Source organism: Cherax quadricarinatus, chromosome 54, assembly GCF_038502225.1.
Source record: "Cherax quadricarinatus isolate ZL_2023a chromosome 54, ASM3850222v1, whole genome shotgun sequence".
NCBI lineage: Eukaryota > Metazoa > Arthropoda > Malacostraca > Decapoda > Parastacidae > Cherax > Cherax quadricarinatus.
In genome coordinates this window covers 124559-141070 of record NC_091345.1, presented here as the reverse complement: position 1 = coordinate 141070, position 16512 = coordinate 124559, and the positions used below count along the sequence as shown (strand labels likewise).

Here is a 16512-nt window from a genome sequence, read left to right as displayed (position 1 = left end):
AAAAAGAAAATTGGTTTCTTAAAATCTATGTATTTGTTTACTTCACTTACGCTTGTAATGCATTTTCCTTATTAATTTTTTGTACGTCTTGCCAACGTAAGAATAATCATGCACAGCAGTAGCGAAGCAGCAGTAAAATGCTGGAATATGAACATTATCTGACGTTCTCACGTCCCTCCAAGTCGTCTTATTATTCTGGGCAGTTGTTTGAGAGGACCAATAAACATTCACTCGGACTGTTTCAAGTCTGATTCATACATGTGAAGGAGTGTGAACAAAATATCAAAGTCAGTTAGTCTGTCTGCCTCTGTCTTCCTCTGTCTCTCTGTGTATGTCTCTGTTTCTCTGTCGATTCGTCTCTCTCTCACTCTCTCCTTGTAGTGTGCAGATGTGCCCTTATTTAGTACCCAGAGATTAATGGATAACATTTGCCTCCAAAACATGAAACTAGACATCATGTTTCTTAAAAGATTTATAGATGATTTTATTTACTTCTGTGGACCCAAATATTTAAGGATAGTAACTTATTTATTATGCTAGTAGTCTTCTCTCCGACGAGAACATGGTGCATAAAGTAAACTCTCGATTAATTTAGAGTTTATTGAGATCAAGGCAAAGACGAACATCATGAGAGACGTGACCTACTTTTAGAACCATGAGGAATTAGAGACCAGAATTCCCGACAAAGAAAATGTTGATGTTTTACACTACTATAAAGTAGATATACCACTAGAGAGTCTATAACAGTCAACCACGTTATTTTAACCAAGAGATATGACATACTAATAACAAAGAAAATAACAGTCTCATTTCTAGTAAGTGAAGTTGACTATTCAGTTAACATTAGAGTAATTGACATAAATAAACTGACATACATAAATTCCTTCACAGAAAGTCCCTTGTTATGTAAAGCATTTCAGGCAGCCTTAAATTTGACTTATAATCACTAGACAGTGATGCAAATATGTCAGTTTACTAAAATGTTATGGTTTGCCTTATTTGACATTTAAATATAGCGACAATTTACAATATTATATTATGAGATCTTGAGTAACAATTTAGCACAATATATGTATTGAGGAATATTGTGGAAGATTTATTTGGTTACTAAATATATTGAAACAGATTAGTGATAGTGAGAGCATCAGTATGAATGCTAATATGAACTGGATCAACAGGGTTACTATTGATACATCAAGATCAAGCATAAGTAAACGTAAGATGTCCAGTAGTTCGATCGCTAGCGCTCTCAGCTCACACTCTGTCTCAGATGGATATGTATGTCTTAGTTTTGGGTGGATTTTGAGATGAGTGATCTTAGTTTTAGTGCTCTTGGTTATAATGTTTTGAAGGAATGTGTAAAAACTTGTGATATTTTAGTGATCATAGTGGATTTGAGATGAGTGATCTTAGTTTTAGTGATCATAGTGGATTTGAGATGAGTGATCTTAGTTTTAATGATCTTGGTTATGTTTTGAGAGAATGTGTATAAAATGTGTGATGTTTTAGTGATCATAGTGTCTTGTCCTAAGTGTTCTTAGATTTTTTTTTTTTTTTTGGTACATGATGGTGATCGTAACATGGTATTTTTGTGCTTATGTCTTATTTTGTAAATAAGTCTTAGATTTTTTGGGATATATCTTAGATTTTGGTTATGTCTCACGTTTTAAATTTGATGTGATCATATTGTGTAGTAGTTGGGGGGTATGTTATAGTGCTTATTTTATGGCTTATTTTGTGTTCATGTCTTAGATTTTGAATATGTCTTAGTTTTGGTTATGTCACATGTCTTAGATGAAGGCGTATGTTTTAGTTTTTGTGCTCATGTTATGTCTTAGTTGGTGGTTCTTAGATTTTTTTTGGGGTACATGATATGTTATAGTTGGTGGTGATCGTGACTTGGTATTTTTGTGTTTATGTCTTATTTTGCATATATGTCTTGGATATTTGGATGTGTCTTAGATTTGGTGTATGTCTCATGTCTTGGTTGGAGGTGTATGCCTTAGTTTTCGTGTTCATGTTGTCTTAGTTGGTGGTGTCTTGGTGTTAGTTTTTGGTGTGTATGTCTCATGTCTTAAATTCGTGATCATGTATTAGTTGGTGGTTATGTTATGTCTTGGTGGTGTGTGTTAATTTTGGTAATATCTCATGTCATAATTTGGTGTGATTATGATATGTCTTAGATGGGTGTGTTCATGTTATGCCTTAGATGGTAGTCATAAAAAATGTGATCTTAGTAAAAGTATCTTTGTGAGTTATGAATGAAAAATCAAATGAGAAATATGTGATTGATTATGTAATTTGGTGGTAGAGTTAGAAATGTTAAACGTTATTTGGGAGTATTCATTGGTGTTTGAGAGAGTTTTGGAGGTGTTCAAGTGATGTGTGAGAGTGATCTGGGGGTGTCTGTGTTATTTTGGTAATGTCTCATGTCATAAGTGTATGAGTTAGTTTTTGTTTTTGTGATAATGTTGTAAAGTCTGGAGAATGAGGGAGTACTTTGGTGGATGAGATGTAATTTTAGTTAATGAAATGTCTAAGTGTGGATTAGTTAGAGATGTCAAATGCTATTTGGGGGTATTCAAAATGTTATTTTGGAGGTATTCAAAGTAATCTGAGAGTATCAAATGTTGTGTTGGAAATGTCCCGATGTAATTTGGAAGTGTTCCAATGTAATTTGGAAATGTTCCAGTGTTGTTTGGAAATATTCCAATATTGTTTGGAAGCGTTCTAATGTTATCCCAAAACCTACTTTAAATCTTGGTTAAAGTGATTTTTTTATGGAATGTGTAAAAAAATTGTGTGATCTGTGATCTTAGTGTCTTGTCCTAAATGTTCTTATATAATGGTAATCATGAAATGGAGTTAATGGTCATGATTTTTTTGTTTCGGATGAGGTGTGTAAAAATATGTGTTGATAATCTTAGTTTCTGATGATCTTAGTGTCTTGTCCTAAATGTTCTTAGATATTGGTTTGTCATGAGGGGGAGTGAGGTGTTGAGAGATGTGTGTGTGTGTGTGTGTGTGTGTGTGTGTGTGTGTGTGTGTGTGTCCTGTTTTTGCGGATATTATCGAGACAAGTGAATCTTTTGTCGTATTAGCGAAATCTTAATTCTCAATATGTAAAATTGTGACAAGTGAAAGATTTTGTTGTATTTACCGAAGCTGAGGAATTTTTGGGTTATTCTGGGTTAAGAGTGAAATTGTGTATTAGTGACATTAAACATCCGAGAAAAAAAATTCGTATCGAAAGAGGAGAAATTGTTGCTGAATTGAGACAAGTGAATTAAGGGTGAATAGTGTATGACTTGTATCTTTTTTCATGTATTAGCGAAAATTTGTAAGTGTTGTGGGTGTCCTGTTTTTGTGAATATTATTGAGACAAGTCAATCTTTTGTCGTATTAGCAAAATCTTAATTCGTAATATGTAAAATTATGACAAGTGAAAGATTTTGTTGAATTTACCGAAAAAGTGGTTATAAGTTGTAAGTGTTGTGGGTGTTTGTAGTTCTGAATGTCATATACAAGGCTATAAATTATTCCACACTGACAGGGTCAACAAGAAGGTTGGTGGAGTAGCGATGTATGTCAGAGACAATTTAAATTGTCTCTGATTACACAACATTGTATTCTAATTACACAACATTGTATTTACGCCATCGCAAGTATCCGGCTATCAACACGACTCATCAAAGACTGAATGCTCCTTCTGCTGGCCCCTCCCTCTCTCTCCTATGGCACCTCCCACTTCGGGCTCCTCTTATATTATGCTTGCTTTCCATTGTGAATTTTTATTCACACAAAAAGCAGATTTACTGTTATACAGACTACTGCATTATTGACAAAAAAATGTATAAATAATATCAACGCATTTGTGAAAGCATATTAGACCCATCAGTTGATGTGTATTGGGCGTGTGACATAATTTATTTACTCTTGAACATCAGCAAAAAATCGAACATTTCCGCTACTTTGAGCTCAATTTCAAGGTACTTTTCTTCTGTAAACCACTCAAAATCATATCTATTTCTGTAATGTATCTTTCATTCTATCAAATGAGACCTAGAGAACGAGAATACAATCATAAATATCATACGAAAATACACCGCGAGGTCACTGTAAATGTATTTTTGTGGTTCTGAAACGGATTAATCTAATTTACATTACTGCTTATGGGAAAAATTCGTTCAGTATTCCAATAGAACGGCACTCGAACAGAATTCTGGAACGAATTAAGTTCGAGTACCGAGGTTCCACTGTAATCCTGTTATTAATACTAGAAACACCAAGTTCATTTCTCGTATTAAGAACCTTGATAGATTTAGGGCAGCTAAGTATAATTCTGGTGGCTTCATTTTGCATTAGCTCCGAGGGCTGGGCATCGTAGAAAGTAAGTTAGCCTAGAGAAGGATAGGCACCTGATGAGAAGATGGAAGGCATCATCAGCATCAAAATCACTGATCTTGGTTTCCATCCACTTAATTCATAGATTTTATTTTCATGATCTCATTCGTAGCTTTAGACTCAAGTAGGATCAACGATTTTAACTCCTTGCATGGCAGATGTGACTGGTCTCTGAAATGCATACTGGGACACCAGTATGCACTTCAGAGACCTGTATTCTCTTTGCTTTATTATAATTCTGATGTTTTCTACAAGGGATTCGGCGGTGCCCGTTAGTGTGCCATCATCCCAGAACAAGATACAGAACTCCCCGGTCAGGTCCTCAGTGACCATTTTTTTATTAAAAAAAAAAAAAGAGAGGGGATGAGAGGGTGTTTCTGCTGGACTCCACCTGAGTCATTTTCGTACTCTCCAGAGATAAGTTTCGAGTCACTGTTGTAGTAAGAGTGAATACACAGATAAAGGGCTGCGAATAGTAATGAACAGCGCTGAGTATAACATCACTTTTGACTGAATCAAAGCATTTGCAAAGTCAAATTTGTTCACGGATTTTTGGCACGTGAGGTTATTGATGTATGCACGTGCTGCATGGATTCCAGTTTCGCAACTTTGCATGGTCTCAGAATGATGACTGTATTTCGACTCACTCTTCTCACTCTCGTGTCCTGGTAGCAAGGATGGTTTTATAACAACCATTTCTGTAACATGGTTGCATCAGCGGTCTCACCGTTTTCACAGTTTTCTTGATACGTCTGTTTTCATCCCCTCAAACCCATATAGTTTTAAAACCAAAGATAAGGTGTGATAAATGGTTTTGAAAACCGACAGTTGAAGATTCAGACACATATGCAACATATGGGAATCTTTATTAAGGAAACGTTTCGCCACGCAATGGCTTCATCAGTCCGATACAAAGTAGAAATGGGTAAGGAGATGATCAGTTTGAGGTAATCAGTCCCTCAGCCTGGAATCGATGTGTTCAGTCCATGACTCTTGTAGAAAGTGCAGCATATAGCCGAAGTAACTTATATACTGTAGTCAGGTGAGTTGAAGCAGGAGGAGGCGGGATTATAGTGGAACCTTCCACTAGTCTTGATAAAGATTCCTATATGTTGCATATGTGTCTCAATCTTCAAAGATAAGGTGTAATGCACAGCTGTCGATGAATAAAGAGAAGAATTGACAAGGACTCAAATATCGTTGATTATTTACTGTAGAAATATCGTATTAATAGCTATATGTTAACTCAGTATTCAGTATTCAATAGACGGATATTATTTTATTTATGTTAGCCAGTTTTTAATGTTAAGTTTTTCCCGGTGGCACCATTGCCGTATCACCTATTTGCCAATTTGTTTATATGTCCCAAAATGAAGGGAGTCTCTGCCTAAACTAAATGAGACAAAACATGTTTCTCATTAATTTTGAATAACATTAAGAAAGAATCGTTAGGCATCATGAAAAGGCAAAGTTAAAGATAATACAGGAATAACATGTCCATGCGCTCAGAGATGTGATCTTTAAAGATTAGTAAAGTATTCTCAGGATATCGAGCGCTTGAAAAATTTTACATATAAACAACAGACCCAAGTTTTTGTCTATAACATTTTTTTAGAAAGTAGATTTTCTGCCGTTTGATCATAGATTCAATTGTCAAATGTTCTATATGTAATTGTTTCATGGTAATGTTGAATTAATTGCCGGTATCATCAATTAAAACCATAAATCAAATATTCAAGTTAGCAGTAATTAGTTTCGCTGGCTTTGTTAGAAATAAATCAATTATTCTTACCAATTGACTTACATTGCTTGATTAAATAAAAACTATTAAGTGCTGATATTAAATGATTATATAATATTTTCTGATAACATGATATGAGCCGATTAGTTTATATTAACTGATCAGCAATATATTAAATATACTTTTAATTATTATTGAAAGTTATTTCTTACTCTGACAGGTGGAGCGTTGAGAATTTGGCATCAAATATCAGTTGTTGAAGTGGCGGAATCACAGGTATCAGCTGCTGACATCGACTGTAGTGTTGGCATTTCACACACCAGCTGCTGACATCTGCACTTTGGAAACCTGAAATGAAAGTTGCCAAGACCACCTACAGTGCTGGTATCTCAAATGCCAGCTGCTGACACAATCTCCAGTGTTTGTACCCAAGACGCCGGCCAGTTAGTTGTGCTGGTGTGCCAGCTGTTTGTCTTCAGTACCAGATGATGTAGCAGATTTTTTGACCTGAGTACAAGGTGGTGCACTATGCAGTGCAACATGTAGAGAGCCAGGCGGAGCTGCGAAGATCCTCTCGGAGAAACAACATTTACAGCTACTGAAGCGCCAGTCGGACAGCACAGGATTACCTACTCTATTAAAAGCTCTTCCATACAATTTATTAGGTTTACCAAGAGACGCTGTGACTTATCAAATGTTCTGACTTACATAAATAGCAGTGAGAAAATATTTTCCTACCCAGTTGTTAAGAAACAAAAATGCTTTCGGGAAGCCTAGACACAGTGTAAGAGTAAATATATTACACTGTGAGGGTCCTCTTGTGTTAGCAGCAGTGTGTAGTGTAGTTCTTGAAAGTTACTCATTGTTTCTTGGAAAAGCCTCGCCAGGCAGTTTCTTCGACGATGGTGAGTCAATGTTGAGTCAACCTTCTTTATTACTGATTCACGACATTCAAAAGAAGAGGAAACTTACTTTCGTAATGAGTCATTGGTCTTCAAGATAATGTAACTCTCATCACCTTCTTATTTGCTCTTGTTCATGACTTTCTGAAACAAAGTGAACATGTTCAAGGAGAGGTTTTGTGTGTTTTAGTAAACAACCTGGAGAGATTGTAGCTTGAGGTGTTGAGAGCTTATTTATATTGAGAGTTTATTTATATGCTGTCGGTATAGTATACCAACTGCATATAAATAAGACACACAATGAATGTTATGGCATTTTATTTGAAAGACATTTCATCCACCATGAACTTTATAATTTCCCAGTGATAAAGTTCATTGTGGACAAAAGCTTCATCAGAATAAAATGTCATAATCCGCACTGTGTGTCTAGTTTAAACAACTTCCAAGATGCATAAATATATGTAACGTAACTGTGTACATTCTTTTGATTCTTCCTTCCTTTCTTAACACTCTGCTTTTTCCCAATTTCATCTATTTTCCTCAACATCAGGAATTTACTTGCAGGGGATAGATACACTTTGGATAAATTTTAATTAATCTTCAGACATAATTCGAGTTTTCAACCTCCATGGAGTTATCATTCGTATCAAGGACTCCTTTCCATCTGTTTCTTCTTCTTACTTCAAAAAGAAAACAAGCTTGCTGGAGCTTCAGTGGTAATCTGAACAATTTTTAGTTTTCAGGGATTCTCCTCCTCAAAGAGCACTCGTACCATTCAGTCGGAAAATCATTTTATCGCGTCATTACTATTTCCCAACTCAATATATTATTTTGTCAAGCCATTATATCTTCGACGAACACGTGTTTACGAGTGACGCCAATATCTCCATTATGTTCGCGAGGTGCTCCATTAACACGAGTATGGTCGTGAGAAGCGCCAATACTTCCATAATTTTTGCGAGAGCATTATAGAGGTATTGGCGCAATAGTACCTCCAATATATAACGCTACGTCCAACACGCTTGTGAAGGCACTGGTACCTCCATGAGGCTCTTGAGAGGTACCAGCACCTCCAGTACGGTCATGAGAGGCAAGGCACCAGCAATGCCAACATGCTTGAATTTCTCCAACATATTCGTGAGAAAGTTGGAGTACCTCAGATATACTTGCAAAGCGTCTGACTGCCTCCCACTTTTAGGTACTGGTGGAGCACCAGTACCTCCAAAAACTTTAAAGGGGCACCAGTACCTACAACATAATAATACAGGGCATGGATACCTTCAACATTGTATACCAAAAGAGAATTAAACCCATTCTTGAGAAGCCTTTATAAATATAACTAATATTCTTCTCTGTCCACAGTTTTCTTCTCCTACCTCATCCGTCTACTAGTCACTGATCCAAAGTAGGAGAATATTTTTTTTTTAAATTCTCAATAGGCTGGAGATGGTTATAGCAGCGTCTTCGGCCTCAGCTCTAACAGCGTTAGTGAGAGAGAGCTAAAACACTGATATTCATGTAGATATATGGTTCATAGAACCGACAAGTTGGTAAATTAGACACATGTGCAACACTTGGGTATCTTTATTGAGGAAACGTTTCGCCACGCAGTAGCTTCATCAGTCCTGTACAAAGAATGGCGATTACATTGACTCCAGGCTGAGGGACGGATTACCTCAACTCCTTCTAATCTTGACCATTCTTCTTTATATAGGACTCATGAAGCCACTGTGTGGCAAAACGTTCCTTAATAAAAATACCCAAGTGTTTCACATGTGTTTAATTTACTGACATTCATGTGTGTGGCACTTGCCACAATAAAACTTCCTAACGGTTAAAAAATCTTACAATCAAACATCCTAAAAATAAAACATCGTAACAATTAAGCATCATAACAGTCAACCATTACAACAGCCAACCAGCAGAAGTACACCAACTTAAGAGTCAACAAGCCTAACCTAACAGTCATCGATCCAACACAACCGCCAAACATCCAGTCAAGCGACGTTACAGTAGTGACTAATAAAATCGTAATAAAATGATTGTAAACAATTCACAGCAAGGATGGGGCTCGATTGTTTGGCAAGTGTGGATAATACACTGGCTTGCGAGTTTTAAGACTCCCTACCCGTGAGTTTAAGCCCCACCCATACTATGATTTGTTACAGTAATCCATCCACCAGCCTATCTGGAAATTAACCTACCAGTCGGTCAGCTAACCTAATAACTAACGTACCAAAGAATCAGCTAACCTATCAAACAATAGTTTAACAAACGAGTCACTCAGCCCACTTAAAATGCTTGACCTAGTAACCAAACAATCAGCAATCAGCTGTCCTACCAACCAGCCAAATGGTCAACTAATCATGCATCCAATCAGCCAACGAGCCTAACAATCAACCATTAGCAATTCTGCCAAGCGGTCAAGCATTTTATCGTAAAACAACTAACCGGCTAACCTAAGAAATAATCACGCAACTAACCGTCCTGTAGCACTAACAACCAACTAACTTACCAACTTATTTAATAGTTGTATATCCTACCAAATAACCTGCAATGCAACCATCAGGTCTGCCACTATAAGACTCCCCCAGGCAACGTATTCAACAGCTAACCGTCCAGCCGATTTACCACCTGATCACACTCAAGCTAATAATCGATCAGCCACCCTAACAAATGGTCACATACTAACAGCTGGCCCGTCATCATACTAATTATTCGGCCAACTACAAATAATTTGGCTAGCTTACCTACCAATCAACTAACCTGCTAATTGGCCAGCTAGCCGACTAGCACTTAACCAATCAACGAGCTTACTAACCTACCAGTCAACCTAACAACCTCCCAGCCACAATAGTAACCTGCCGGCATGCAAACCTATTAACTATTTCGCCAATTAACAGACTAGCAAACCAGTCACCCCACCACCCAACCGTCAAGTCAACATACAAACCAGAAAGCCGATAAACGATCCAGTCTGTCAGCCAACCTACCAACCAATCGGCCAAGCATCCGAAAAAGAGGAAACCAAGTAAAATTAAGCACCAGTCAACCAACCAATTTACCAATCAGCAGAAGAGCCAACCTATCAACAAACCGGCCAGCCAACAAATCAATATCAACCTATCAGTAAGAATACCAGCAAATATAATACCAGCAAGTCACCCAGCCAATCTTACAAACCAGTCGGTAAATTACATTCACTTTTTGCTTAATATTACCAAAGCATTGCAATTCCAGCTCACATACCCATAGCTGTTCTTGTAGTTTCACGAATGTTTCAACATTTTTCCCAGTTCTTCACCAGTCATCTTCATTACTCAAGGGCTCAAACATTCCCTTATTTCTCAGGTTATATATATATCTATATATATATATATATATATATATATATATATATATATATATATATATATATATATATATATATATATATATATATATATATATATATATACATATATATATATATATATATATATATATATATATATATATATATATATATATATATATATATATATATATATATATATATATATATATATATATATATATATGCAATAAGATCACAGTAAACAGGTGATTTTAAAATATGCAAAACAACCACTATGAAAGAGTAGTGAAATTCCAAGCGCTTTCGTGACTACTCACATTGTCAAGGAATAATAAAAGTAATGCATCAAAGGAAGGCATATAAAGGGTCTAGCCCACACCTCACTGTCACATCCCACAACAAAGAAACACCTGATGCGCGACTCATAAGAAAGAGAACACTGCAGCAGGCCCGCTGGCCCAACTAGACAGGTCCTTCACACAACCCACGAACAAACTATTCTTCCCAAGAATTAAGAATTTTAAAATTTATTATTTGTCCAGTGTATTATTAAATTCTTACCAAATTCTATTAATTATAAATAGATCTAATTTATATAAACCAAAGGAAATATTCATATTATTGTCAAAACAGCTTTTTATGAAACAAGATTCAATTATATTCCTGTCGACCATAGACTTGCTTGATACTACTTTCTCAACTTTTTGAAAATCAATTGGATGGTTAAAAATCACATGAATAAATTGAGCATTAGAGTCTTGTCCAGTTCTGACGCTATATTTAAGTTGTTTTAATCATAGTTCGAGACTTTTACCAGTTTGACCGTAATAAACTTTATCGCCAATTTTACAAGGAATCCTATAGCACATCCGTCAGCATTTTGGGGGGAAATTCTTTATCAAAATTTTTTTTTACTGTATCAAGATTTTTAAATACAACTTTGATACTAAAAGTCTTAAGAAGAGAAGGCATATCACCCAAGTTTCATTGTTCCTTGATAATGTGAGTAGTCACGATAGTGCTTGGAATTTCTCTATTCTTTCACAGTGGTTGTTTTGCATATTCTGAAATCACCTGTTTACCTGTGATCTTATTGCATATATATATCTATATATATATATATATATATATATATATATATATATATATATATATATATATATATATATATATATATATATAGTAGACCGGTCCAAAAAATAAAATTGTGAAATTGTTCGTTCCACAAGTTTTATTTGTTACACTGTTCCTAAATAACATTCAGACCAATTTTCAGGAAATTTCTCCAACCACTGGACTATGTATTCATCTGAAAAATCGCTGAAAATAGGTGTTTTCCCATGCTGATTTTTCCCACTAAAAGTTCAAAAAATAGCGAGTGTAAATTGTTAATCGTAGTTTCCCATCTTTTCTCTTTCTAATTCAGTATAGAAAATCTCACGCAATTCGCTGCTCAAGTTGAACAAACATCGACATTTGGCCAAACATCCCCTCAAATAGTGAAAAAGTTATTAGCCTCTCAAAAGCATCTAGTCGTGTCGGGTCGAGTAAGGTCGTGTCGAGTCGCTCATTTGTCACACCAACTGCCTGTAAGGGGTCGCTGCGCTCGCTCGCTGTTAACAGTGCTTCCTCGTGTCTACTTGAACGACGATGGTGATGGTGATGGTGATGGTGATCTGCCATGAGGCGAAGAAGGTACTGTTTCTGCTCCTCGTCCATGGTCAGCGACGCATTGAAGGTCTGAACGAGGGAACCAGCTCTTTCTGCTGTGTCGTTCACGACCTTCAAAGAACCCGCAGACTTCTTCATTTCCAGGAACGTCGTGTTCGTCTCCCACGTTTTGGGATCTTCATTCAAGAAGGAAGATTTTTCCTTCCGCTTCCTATGTCAGCAATGACACTAAACATCTTCAGCCTCCTTTTAGTCACGAACTCATCCAGTCCGACTCCGATTTCTAGGATACCTTACAAGTGACGGACCCTGGTTTCTTTTCCCTATCGAGGTTGGCCACCATCTTGCGCTTCATCGCAATATCAACTTTCTCGTCAAAGAACGCCAATCCAATCAGGTGCTTTACCAGATACCAGAGATGGCCTGCAAAGGTGATGGCAGCAGCATTCGTGATCACTTTGGTCACCTCTATCTGGTAGTGTCCCTAACATATGTATGTGTGTGTGTGAAAGGTAAATATGTATGTGATATATGAAACAATATATATATTGTCAGAGTAGGGTGAGAGAGTCATTTGACAGAGGTACAAAGAAACATAAGAGTTCATGAATTCTGGAGCGAGATTGATCAGGTGGATATGAGAAGTGAGAGGAGTGGCATCAGGAGGGAAAAATATGGTGTCACGGAAGTCATACATGGTGCTGCAGATAAACTTGACAGACTTAAATGATGAAGCATTTTCATTGCAAATTAACATACACAGGCTCTGTCTCTTACAAGCCCAACTTCCTAGGTCAATTGTGTAAGAGTTTGTGGTGAACAATTCACTGACGTTTTTGCTCCAAAGATAATTTGTGTTCTTGAGGTGTATATCTACTTCTACAATATTTTCTGTTGTGGTGGAATAAGAATCTTACTAAGATTCAAAGAATTTTCCAAGAATGGAGGAGTGCAGTTGAATTTGCTATTTACCATGCGAATGATGAATCTCTCATTTGTCCCATCTGTGTTTCGAAAAGAGAAAGAAGGAATACCAATACACTTGTAATTTTGCATGGTTATCTTTCTAGTCAGTCACTAAGGTACACAATGCCTCTCTTATTAGCAAGAGAAGGAAACGGGGGGTTTGTCTCCTCTCACATTCAAAACCACTTTATTACTCTTACATCTCTCGTGCTTGTTTAGAGAGGAGTCAGGAGAGTATTGCTTATCTCTTATACGTGTGTTCTCGTAGCTGGAGTCTCCCGCACGTCCTATATATCGAACCTTCAGTCTCGCGGGAGACGGTATGACATGATCTCACGCTGGATGAAACCTAAGCCAAGACTTCGGGGATTTCAAGACTTCTTCCAATACTAATTTGTATGTTCCTCGTGTTTTGTCCAAAGAGATAAGTTGGTTCCTGTTGCATTTTCCCTCAGTAATTCTTTACGAGCGTGAGTGTGGTGGGAAGAGAAAGTGGGAGTGGTGTGGGTGAATGTTAACGTTGAGTGTGTTAGGTAAGACACATATGCAACAGTTAGGTATCTTTATTTCGAAACGTTTCGCCTACACAGTAGGCTTCTTCAGTCGAGTACAGAAAAGTTGATAGAAGCAGAAGATACTTGAAGATGATGTAATCAGTCCATCACCCTTAAAGATTTGAGGTGGTCAGTCCCTCAGTCTGGAGAAGAGCATTGTTCCATAGTATGAAACAATATGTTTCATACTATGGAACAATGCTCTTCTCCAGACTGAGGGACTGACCACCTCAAAACTTTAAGGGTGATGGACTGATTACATCATCTTCAGGTATCTTCTGCTTCTATCAACTTTTCTGTACTCGACTGAAGAAGCCTACTGTGTAGGCGAAACGTTTCGAAATAAAGATACCTAACTGTTGCATATGTGTCTTACCTAACAACCTGTCGGTATTTTATACCATTTTAATGCTCAACGTTGAGTGTGTTGAAGGTAACAGTGGTGTGTAGGAAATGAAGAAGAGGTTTAGATGAAGATGCAAATGGTGTAGAGTACAGGTAAGAAACTCGTGGGTAATGAGAGTTTATTATCGTTATTATTATTAATATTATTATTATTTTTCCCATTTATTATTATCATTTATATTATTATCCTTGTTATTTATTTATATTATTATTATTATTATTTATTTATATTATTATCATTATTATTATGGTTATCATTATTTTATTATTGTTACTATTAATAATAATAATAATATTATTATTTTTCCTATTTATTATCATTTATATTATTATCATTGTTATTTATTTATATTATTATTATTATTTATTTATATTATTATCATTATTATTATGATTATCATTATTATTTTGCTTATTATTATGGTTATTACTATTAATAATGGCATTACTATTATAATTATTTTTATTATTCATAAAATGCACCCAAGCAGTATGGATCATAAAACACTCCAGTCTGAGGGAAGGTATCAGCAAAGGGAAGAAATACTGTGACAAAGGAAAGGAGAAAAGTCAATGCTGGCGCGACAAGAGCAGGTCAAGTGAGTGCGTTCAGGTACTGATCAAAACTGCGCTCTGGAAGGAGGTGGAAACTTACTTAATATTTGTACCAGCACATTGAGTATAATCATCCACATATCAAGAGGATAGAGGATCAAATTCACTGACGTAAGACCAAAGCTCCACCATTCATAACTGTTAAAAACAGGGTTGTGTTAAGAGCGTACTTAAGTGGAAGGCATTCTAACTGAGAAAAGTCTGATCCAGACAATAAAATGTAGATTTAACATCAAGGCTTTAAGAAAAAGGTGTGAGTTGATCTTGTAAGCCACAAGAACAAACCTGAAATAAATATGTGATAGCGCTATGTCGAATAGTAATTTTTTTCTGAATCGAAATAGACTGGTACAATAAATCGACTTTCGGTAGAGGCATTTCGAAGAACATATCGAGCAGAATTAGAGAATCATTAGAAGACTGGCTGATTTTATATCCAATATGACATGTGTCTCCAAGTACCACACTAGTCTTCGATTTATTATATGGTTCATTTTATTACATAACGAACTAGTAAGAACTATGGGTCAATAATTGTAGGAATCGCTGCCTGACGTATTGGTAATCGAAAAGCAAGGACCATAGCAGACTTCCACTGTAGGGGTGTTAGTCGTGTAGGCCAGACACGACTGAAGAAAGATAATAGGTTTATTGCTTAAGGGTGTAAATGTTGAAGCATGAGCACATGTATATCATAGGGCCCAGCTGCTGTAGGTTGATACTTTGTGCTGATACAAATTCAAGAGTGAAAAATGTAACAGTATATGATTCATATGTGAAAGATTAAGTCTAAAACAGTGCTGTAGATTGCCAAAAGGACTTAGATTAAAGGCAGGAAATGGGCATGATCCAGTAAATCACCATCGGGAATGGTGAGCAACTGGATCTCCACTCTCAAGGTGATCTATTGGACGGAATTAAAATTTCTTGAAGATAGAAATAACTCAGGTAAAAATAACATTATGTATTGTAGGATGTCTGATGAAAAGGGGATGAGACGGTAAAAAAAATTGCAGGGAGCAGAGTGTATGCAACAAGCATACAGAATAATGGAGTGAAGTTTGGATAAAGTCTAGCAAAGTGAATAGCAGTGTGCTCTAAAAATGTATTTTTGTTGTAGGAGGCATCGGGGTAAGGATGGACAGACTATAAAAGAGTATAGCCAGAGTTTGGAAAACCAGTAACCTGGCCAAGTTTAGTTACTTGAACAAAAATGCGTAAGGAAGATGTATTGAAAATGGTATAAAATACCTACAAGTTGCTGTGTAAGACACATGAGTAAGATACTTAACTGTTACATGTGTCTTACGTAATGACAGAAATGAGAGATCAGTATCTGAAGCTCTCCCTGAGAAAGTGAACGATAAAGTCAGACTGATCGACTAGTATGGTGATATCGACAGTTTGTAGATAAACACACATTTGAACTGTTCAGAATATTTATTGAGGAACTGTTTCGCCAAGAGAGGCTTTTTTTGCAATTATTTAGTCAGGTTAGCATAGGCACCACTGTGACCACAAATGCAAGTTTTTACAGGACTTGAGCTAAAGTTCATCACGGCCTGTAAAAACTTGTATTATTTAGTCAGCCTGCTTCATTCAGAACCGAAGAAGCCACCCGCTCCAGGACATTTCTTTTACAAATGTCTGGAATTGTTGCATGTTTTTATCTAGAGGTCATGCTTTGGTGGTAGTGACTAAGAGTTCTTAAAGACTTACAGTGTGTGGATTGTGAAATAGGATTAATAGGCTACGAGAAGGCAGGAACAGAAGAGTTCGACTTACGGTTGAAATACTTAACAAATATGTCAGAGAGGGACGAGTTCCCAGGCATATTACTGTGTTTTAGATTAAGCAGGCGGTGATTTAAAAGCCCATAGAGGAATCAGAAGCTATAAAGAAATGCGTATCATATAC

General features: G+C 36.4%; 1 protein-coding gene across 2 annotated transcripts in view; it reads left to right on the top strand.

The window, feature by feature from the left end:
* The window catches only part of LOC128699104 (uncharacterized), a 284982-nt gene extending 276671 nt beyond the window's left edge, over positions 1–8311 (top strand). For both annotated transcript variants that reach the window (XM_070096515.1, XM_070096516.1), the window contains exon 8: positions 6366–8311. The gene's annotated coding sequence lies outside the window, so the exon portion shown is untranslated. The remainder of the gene's footprint in view (positions 1–6365) is intronic.
* Positions 8312–16512: the final 8201 nt, after the last annotated feature.